Consider the following 9,700-nt stretch of genomic DNA (forward strand, 5'->3'; position numbering starts at 1 on the left):
CCCACGTGAGAGGATGGGTTGATCCTGCGGGAAAGGGCCCTTCTCAGGAAGCAGCAGACTGCGGCTGCGGTCTCCGCAGCACCTGGTGGGACAAAGCATTGGCTTCCAACATTTAGTCCGGTTCCTAGAGCCTGGCGGTTTTCCACCCGCTCATACTTCAGAATCCGCGGGTGCCACCCCAGGTAACTGTAATGTAGGGAAGTGGCAGGAGCCACCATGGTCGTTCCCCAGACCATGGGGGGACCGCGGTTCCTCGGCGTGAGTGGGGCGGGCACGGTTATTGGGCTGATTGTCGCACCCGCCCGCCACTGATGAGACTGCGGCGGTGGGGCCTTTAACCAGCGCCCGGTCCCTCGCAGGAGTTGGAAAACCTGGTCTGAGAAGAGCCTCTGGGGCCGCCTGTGCCCTTCGAAAGCAGTTTGCCAGCTCCCAGGGGAGCCAGGCCTAGGCACTCAGGAGCGGACATTCAAGAGACTAGGGGCCGGCCTCCCGTCCTGGGGAAGACCACGTGCCCGCTGCGTGCCCAGCGGCTTGGGGTGGGCGGGGTTTCTGTGGAAAGGCTGCGCCCGGCGGCTGAGCGTGGACCTCGGGGTAGAGGTGCCTGTGGGTGCCCTCGGCTTGTTCTCTGGACCTGCTCGTCATTGTCCAGCCTGCTTCACTCGTAATGAGAATTGATTGTACATTACATGGGTTTGCATATTGTTGGGCTTTTTCTCCCCTGCCTCTTCTGCTCTAGAGGGAATTCCCCGCTTTGTATGAGCCCAGGCTTGGTATCCACTGTCAGCAAGTTAGTGATGGCATTTGATGGTGGGGCTTTTCAGCCGTGCCAGCCTTGCACAGAAAGAGGCCACTTCCCGCCGTGGCCGGGTGGCGCAGTTGGTTGAGCGTCGTCCGGCAAGCGAGAAGGTGGTGGATACGAGCCCTGGTCTGCTCATGCTAGGTTATGGATTCAATCCCGCGCCCAGGCAGACGGTCGACATCATTGTGTTGATGTCTGTCTGTCTGTCTATCTGTCTCTCCCACCCACTCCGTTCCTCCTTTCCTCTCTAAAAAATCGGTGCACATATCCTCAGGCGAGGATTAAGAGGAAAGAAAGAAAGATGTCATTTATGTATTTGGTACTTTGGGGTGGCATTTTGGTTTCAAAAAGCTTTTCATGGCAGTGTTTACTAGTCCAGCTAAAAGAATGACGTTCAGCCGGTTTTCTTGCTTAAATTTGAATTTGAGTTAGTACTATTTTGGTAGTATAGAATGAGTGAGATCTGTAAATGGGGTAGTTTCTTTCTGTTACCTAGGCTTCCCCACCCCTTTTCTCTAAGAATACAGTAAATAATTTTGAAATCTTGTTAGTTACAATTTGCATCTATCCACTAAGTAAATGCTTTATTGGGCAGATGTTTTTGTTCTTGGGAATAGACTATTTTATAATTTTAAATATAATTTTATAATTATCAATCCCTTTAAAATTATAACTTATCTTTTGCTGTGGATGTTTTTTAAACACTTAGTGAATAAATGACTTGTATTAGTGCAGGTATCTGGTACTTGGCAAGTTTTATCTAATTTTAGTGTGCAAAGTAACCATTTATTAGGCAATTGTATAAGAAAAACAAAGGAATACAACGTAGTGTGTTTTGACATTTCAACTTCAAGACATTTAGATTAAAAATTGTATCCTCTTTAAACACAGAATTATATTAAAAAACAGATTAAAGCTAAGGAAATAATCCTTAAACTCCCTCACAAATCAAAAACTTCCACAATTGATCCAGTAGTCCATTATTTTCAAGCCTTTTTTAATTTAGCCTTTTCTCTCCCAAATCTTAACCATTTGCATATTTACATATAGGAGATAATCTAATACTGCAGAGGTTAAGAGTGTCGAGCCTGGTTTCAGATGTTCTTGGTTCCCATTCCAGCGCTGGTGCTTACTAGCTGTTTGAACTGGGCAAAGTATTTTCCCTCTCCTCATGTATCTTTATCCTGAGAGCCCCCTTGTGGTGGTGTTCTAATGACTAAAAAGATACTTCTATGGTTTATAGAACAGCGCTTGGCCTACAATAGCACTTATGGAACATTAGAAATGTTTATTATAAAAATTGGGAAAAATAGAAAACAAATAAAATACCATAGAGCCACCAGCTAAAGACAACAAGTGTTCTGTTGCTATTTTGTAAGAGAAGCATTTTTTTCTTGCTTTTAAACATTTTTAGTAAACAACGTCCTATGGATATACTAAATATACCTAACCATTCCTTTTTGAATGGTAAAAAAAAAAAGAGGCAAATTTAGGTTAAAAATGGCAAAGCTAGAGTATATGGTATATACTTTGTAAAAGAGTCTCATATATTTAAATTTTTTTGTTTGGGAACTTTTTCATATTTTCCCCCCATCACCCAAGGACATGCTTATTGATTTTAGAGAGGAGAAGGAATGGAGAGAAAGAGAGAGAAACATCAATGTGCTCTGATGGGGAGGTAAACCCATGACCTGTTGGTTTATGGACGACACTCCTACCAGCTGAGCCATATACTGCCCAGGGCAGGAATTTTCCTATCACTTTGAGAGTGAAAAAGTAGAAAAAATAATTCAGTATGTCCCTTTAACCATGTAGTGTTGAAGTATGTAAGAATTTTAGAGTTCTAGGCCCTGGCTGCTGTAGCTCAGTGGATTGAGCGCAAGCCTGCAAACCAAAGCATCACCGGTTTGATTCCCGGTCAGGGCACATGCCTGGGTTGCAGGCCATATCCCCAGTATGGAGTGTGCTAGAGGCAACCATATGCTGATGTTTCGCTCCCTCTCTTTCTCCCTCCCTTCCCCATCTCTCTAAAATAAATAAAATCTTTAAAAAAAAAGAACTTTAGAGTTCTGGGAATCCTGATTTATTGCTATGAGAAGTTAATTGGACTCATTTTTTTTGTAAAAAATCAGTTTAGTATTTCAAAATAAAGCATAGAAGAGGCCATATCAGGGTTGCCAGTTATTTAAAAATTCTCCTAATAAATACCATAATACATGAACAAAAATTTCAGTTTAATAGTGAAATACTATGTTGAAAAAAACCAGGGGCTGGAAAATTTTTAAGTATTAAGCTTAGTGTGTAAAGAAAAATGCAGTTCTCAAGACCGTGTGTGTATGTGTGTTTTAAACTTCTGACTCATGGAAGGAGGCCCAATCTGAAAGGATGGAATGAAAATTGATAGGAAAGAAAATGGGAAGGACCAGAAGACCAGTTAGATTCAGTTAACTAACCATTTGTGTGTTTATTTGATAAAGTGTGTTGACAGCCCGTAGTACTTAAGAATGCCAGTGCATGTTTGTACATTTTCAAATTTAATTCCTGTGACTACTCTGTGAAGTAGGACCTTCCGATTTTATGGATGAGGAAACTGAGCCTCAACACCCTGTATCACATATCTAATACATTGTAGATTCAATCCCTGCACTTCTGGCTTCAGGAAAACTATTCTTTTCTTGCTCCTTCCCATTTATAATTCTGGAATTTCAAACATTTATTTATTTATTTATTTATTTATTAATGTATGTGATGAAAATGTTTTGTTTATTTTTATAATTTTTTATTATAAAACTTATTGGGGTGACATTGGTTAATAAAATTATATAGATTTCAAGTGTGTAATTATATAATACATCATCTGTATATTTCAAACATTGATTTAAATTGAAAAAATACCTTTATCTTATAGGTGAAAGATAAGTAAAAAAACAGACAAGCATGGAAAGTGAGGACACGAAGAAGATACAGGGTGAGAAATTCACAGACCATATGTCTGCAATTAGTTTTATATATTTGTGGGCAATACTGCAGATTATCTGACAGAATCCATAAAATGAAAGGATAATTTAGCAATTTACATAAATATTTATCATGTGCCTACTCTATGCCTGTCACACTTCAGGAAATTGACATTCTAATAAGAAAAGGCATGCTGGTGATTAGAATACCATATGATAGCTGATTTAATAGAGGTAGATGTAAGAACAGTTGGGGACCTGAGAGAACTACCATCAAAGTATGCCTGGAGGAGTTCAGAGTTATTTTTGAAATGCTGAAAATTAAATCCATGGGCATAGAGGCGATTAACCAGAGAGGAAGTATTAAAAGAGAAAAGAATGGGGAAGAGTGTTCCCCTTAATGTGCACCATCACATAAAGGTTTGGCTGAGGAAGAGGGCCCTCAAAAAACCTGAGAAAAACACTTCAGAGAGGTGAATGGAGAGTCAGGAATGTAATGTGGCATTTTGGAAATCAGCCTTAGTGTTACCAACCCTTCAGGTCCTGGAACCCAAATCAGGGTCTTTCTGCCCAGTACTGTTCATGCCAATAGACCAAGACTGAGTTCGGTAAGGTAGAGCAGAAACTTTATTCTTTGATAAAGGAATGGAGAGGGTGAGCTCATGCTGTAATGATACCTTCTCCCCAACTGGGAAGGCACTTTCTGTATTTACAGGCTGCAATGTGAAGCGATTAAATTCTTCTTTAGGCATGGGTCGTTATTTTTCTGTTGCACTCAGCCCTTTGGCCCACGGTCTTTTCTTGCATATGCCATCTTGGTCCTTGGGCTCAGCCCTCTTCATTTTGTGGTCAGGAATCCTTTTTAGCTCCCGTAAGCAAGCACAGCTTGTGAAATACATAGTTTAGGTATTGAGAAACATTAGGGTCTTTACATGATAGCCAAGTGACATTAGAAGAATGTTTTGTGAGCAAGATTGTTTGAAAGCATCAGTGTCAAATGTCCACAGTTTGTATAGAATCAGTATTATTTTGCCCTGGCTGGTGTAGCTCACTAGATTGAGTGAGGCCCTGCGAACCACACGATTCCCAGTCGAGGCACATGCCTAGGTTGCAGGCCAGTTCCCGGCAGGGGAAGCACCAGAGGCAACCATACATTGATATTTCTCTCCCTCTCTCCTTCCCTTCCCCTCTAAAGATAAATAAATAAAAATATTTTTAAAAAAAAGAATCAGTATTGGACTTCCGCCAAGATGGAGGCATAGGTGGAAACACTGTGCCTTCTCCCACAACCAAGTTTGAATACAACAAAGGTTTGGAGAAATAGGACACACCCAAAGACCAGAAAACGGAATTATACGGAAGTCCGACGATTACGAACCGTTCAACAGGGACGGTAAGAGAGGCAGAGCCAGCAGCGGAGCTGGGTCGGGCAGGAGAGATCCCCGACCCAGGCGCGCAGGCAGCCCGGAACCAGTCAGGGTGTGGGGCAGACTGACCTTGGTCGCACATTCGCGCACAGTGAGACGGACCACGCAGGCCCCAGGGGGCGAACCCAGTGGTGGAGGGCTGACGGCAGTGGCACACTCGCGTGCAGTGGAACGAAATGCGTGGGCCTGGTGACGGTGGTGGCTGCGGTGCCGGTGGGGGCCAAGGCGGCAGGCGGCAGAGGGAAGCCATTGTCCCTCTTTGACTCCGCCCCCACATACAACGTCACACCCCAGCGACTTAGTTGCCCTGCTCTGGTGAAAACCTAGGGCTCCGATCCTGCTACTTAACAGCACAAACAGCCCAAAAGATGGCGCAAGAAGAACTCAAAGTCCCAGAGCCAATAACTCTAAGCGACGGAGAAATTGCTAGCCTCTCAGAAGCCCAATTTAAGACACTATTTATCAGGATGCTCACAGAATTGGTAGATTATAGTCATAAATTAGAGGAACATATGAAGGCTAAACTAATTGAAATGAAGGGAAATGCACAGGAAACCAATAGTGATGGAAAGGAAACTGGGACTCAAATCAATGGAATGGATCAGAAGGAAGAACGAAACATCCGACCAGAAAGGAATGAAGAAATGAGAATTCAAAAAAATGAGGAGAGGCTTAGGAACCTCCAGGACATCTTTAAACGTTCCAACATCCGGATTATAGGGGTACCAGAAGGGGGAAAGAAACAGCCACGAGTGGAAAACTTATTTGAACAAATAATAAAGGAGAACTTCCCCAGTCTGGCAAAGGAAATAGACTTCCAGGAAATCCAGGAAGCTCAGAGAGTCCCAAAGAAGTTGGACCCAAGAAGGAACACACCAAGGCACATCATAATTACATTAGCCAAGACTAAAATGAAGGAGAGAATCCTAGAAGCAGCAAGGGATAAGGGGACAGTCACCTACAAAGGAGTACCCATCAGACTGTCAGCGGATTTCTCAAAAGAGACCTTACAGGCAAGAAGGGGCTGGAAAGAAGTATTCCAAGTCATGAAATCCAAAGACCTACAGCCAAGATTGCTTTATCCAGCAAAATTTTCATTTAGAATGGAAGGACAGATAAAGTGCTTCTCAGATAAGGTCAAGTTCAAGGAGTTCATCATCACCAAGCCCTTATTATATGAAATGCTAAAGGGACTTATATAAGAAAAAGAAGATAAAAAATATGAACAGTGAAAGGACAGCAAACACACAGTTATTAACAACCGCACCTAAAACAAAAGCAAACCAAGAAGACAACTAGATCAGGAGTTGAACCATAGAAATGAAGAACGCATGGAGGGTTAGCAACAGGGGGTTGGGAGGAGGAGAAGAGGGGAGAAGGCACAGAAAATAGTATAGATGGTAGGCAGAAAATGGATAGGGGGGAGGGTGAGAATAGTGGGGGAAATATAGAATCTAAAGAACTTGAGACATGTGATTATATACTAAGGGGGGGAGAATGGTGGGGGAGGGAGGGTGTGGGTGGAGGGGAATGAAGGGGGGAATAGAACAACTGTAATGGTATAATCAATAAAATATATTAAAAAAAGAATCAGTATTATTTCTTCCTTAAATATTTGGAAGAATTTATGAGTGAAGCCATCTGAATTGAACCTAGAGTTTTCTTTATAGAAAGGTTTTTAACTCTGACTTCAGTATTCTTCATAGATATGACTACTTAAGTTATCTCTTTCTTCTTAGGCGAGTTTAAGTAATTTGTATCTTAAAAAGATTTTGTCCATTTCACCTAAACCATTGAATTTATAGGTGTGAAGCTGTATATAATATTTGGATTTTCTGTTCCTATATTTCATGAAAGGGGAAGATCAAATAATTTTAAGACATTTAAGTTCTTTTAAGAAACATTTCTTTTATAATTCTTTATTGTTTGTTAAACTATAAAAGTAATGCATACTTATTTAAAAAGTGAACATATTTAGAAAGTGAAACTTGAATGATTACTTAAAAGAAATGTTTGGTTTGAAATAATGAAATTTTTGTTCTTTAGAAATGAAGACTGACCTGAACTTACTGTTAGAGTGTCTGAAGTACCAAATGGACAACCCTTTTTCACAAAAGGAAGCTTTGGTCACTATTCATTCAATTTGTCAACAAAACAGTAAGACATGATAATGAATTGTCATCTATGACTCTAATTCTTTAGAATTGTGACATATGAAATCTAAATAGTTCTTTCCCTTCCAGTGAGTTGTTCTACCTGTTATGTTACTATGTTCATGTGATTTACTTTATTCTTAAAATAATCATAGTAAGTATCATTTCTACTTTTTCTTTGTCTGCCCATCCTACAGGTAATGCAGGTTTATATTTTCGGGAAATTGGTGGTTTGGTGTTTGTAAAAGATCTTGCAAAATCAAGTGAACATAGCATGGTAAAAGAAGCATCCTTATATACATTAGGAACTGTTGCAGAAAAAAATGGTAAAATATACCAACTTTATTTCATTATCCTTCAAGCATTGTGTTATTCTTTAATAAATGACTAACTTAATTTTGAAATTAAATCTCTTTTTTTATGTGTTTGGATAGTTTTATCCAGGTATTTTATTTAGTTATTTACATTAATGTATGCCAAAGATTATATTTAACTTATTAACTAATGGAGGAATCAGTAAAATATTACAAGTGTTTTAAAGGCAATGGCAAAAACCAATATAGGCATTTAGGAATGCTGAAATTTATAAATAGGAACGCAACTAGTCAATATCTGCATGGAAATAATTGATTGCTTTCTACTGTCCAAAATGCTTTGCATTTCTGTTAACAAGAGTAACTTGCATTACTATCAGGTCTTTTATTTGTTTGTTTTAGTTTACAGAGTTGTGAAATAGCTCAAAGACGATGATAGGTGCAGATCTAGAAGGGTGTGCTAGACAGGACTTTCAGTAATCATTTTCATCCATTTCAAATTCTTTCACCATGCTCCTTGTCATTAGTTGGAAACATTTTTTTTTTACTTTATGTTTTACTACCATGCAGAAGTTTTTTATTTTGATGAAAATAAAGTTCATCCTTTCTTCCTTTTTTTGCTTCTGTGTTTTAAGCTATAGTAAAGTTTTCCATAGGTCCAGGTTATAGGGGAATCTACCCACATTTGCTTGGTACTTCTATTCTTTTTTCTTTTTTTACATTTACATTTTTTATCCTTTTTGAGTTCTCCTGAGGTATGATGAGTAGCTCATTTATCTTTTTTTAAAAAATAAAATGGCAGTCCAGCTATCCTAACATTTACTAAAAAGTAGGTTTTTTTCACATCGATTTGAGGTAGTACTGTCATCACAATCAATTTTCATACGTGGTGGGTCTACAGCTGGTTTTTGTATTTTGTTCATTGTCTGTATATAGAAGTATCTGAATCAAAAAATGAAGATAACCTACAACCACCACCTTGTATATGCATATGCTCTGATACACAAATTCACTTTGGCAAAAACATTTTTCTGTAGTATACCTGAAATGAAGTTGAATCTAAACCATTGATTAGTTAAGCAATTTTATATGTTTTTATCTATTAAATATTTCTTAATTACTTGTTAAGAATCAAGCTGTATGCTAGGCATTGGGGATAAATAAGACATTGTCCTTGCCTTTGAAAGAAAGAATCTAATAGTTGGTTTTAGGCACTGGATAAAATATTATATCCCTGTGTTCAATATTTTTAAAAAATTTGTTTATTGTATGATTATTATAAAAAACTTGTCATGTAGGTGTTATTTTTGCTTTTTGGAAAGATACTTTTAGTTCTAGAACATCTTAAGAAATTGCATAAGTATCATCTGTCCCTTTGTTTTCTAAAGCAGGCTTCTGACTTTTCTTAAATTTTTCTCCTGCTAAATTTTGTTATTTACTCATCTTAAATTTTTTGTCACATTTTAATTTTTTGTTTAGTTAGGTTTTTATTGGAAATTCTAGAAGACTGCAATACATTTTTTGGAGCCTAGATCAAATATCTCTAATTAAGGTATTGCTTCTTTCGTCTGCTAATTGAATAAGCACATACCAGTCTGTCAAAAATTTTGTTATATGACCAATAAATGTCAATGAAATGATATCTGATTTGTGCTATGCATAGCAATTAAAATTGTATTTTTATATTTCAGTTTATTGTCAGCAGACTTTGTGCACTTCGGAATTGTTTGAAGACTTAATTTGGTTCTTATCCAATAATGATTCAAACACAAATTTGAAAAGAATGTCTGTCTACGTTATTTTGGTTCTAGTTTCAAATAATAGTAAGTACATTCAACATTTAAAAAAATAATAAATCAGAATAGTCATTATTAATCCTTTTATTCTAGTTTTTATATCAATTTCTTTTGTTTTTTACTAACTTTTGAGAACTACTAGCTTTAAGAAAGAATTAATAGCATACATTTAATTAATCAATATTTATTAACTTTAACAAGTAGTAAAGTGACTTGTATTATTTAACTAACAATGAAAAGAAACAGCTTTAGAC

The 9,700-nt window shown here is 38.3% G+C and overlaps 1 long non-coding RNA gene across 1 annotated transcript; it reads left to right on the forward strand.

Annotated features, from left to right (window-relative positions):
* The first annotated feature begins 3,707 nt into the window (after window positions 1-3,707).
* Window positions 3,708-7,656, forward strand: LOC118983899 (uncharacterized). The gene is made up of 3 exons (XR_005065815.1): window positions 3,708-3,767; window positions 7,230-7,340; window positions 7,534-7,656. It is a non-coding gene; the product is annotated as an uncharacterized LOC118983899 (long non-coding RNA).
* Window positions 7,657-9,700: the final 2,044 nt, after the last annotated feature.

Source organism: Sturnira hondurensis, unplaced genomic scaffold (assembly GCF_014824575.4).
Source record: "Sturnira hondurensis isolate 20B ecotype Veracruz unplaced genomic scaffold, ASM1482457v3 Scaffold0003090, whole genome shotgun sequence".
NCBI classification, from domain to species: Eukaryota; Metazoa; Chordata; class Mammalia; order Chiroptera; family Phyllostomidae; genus Sturnira; species Sturnira hondurensis.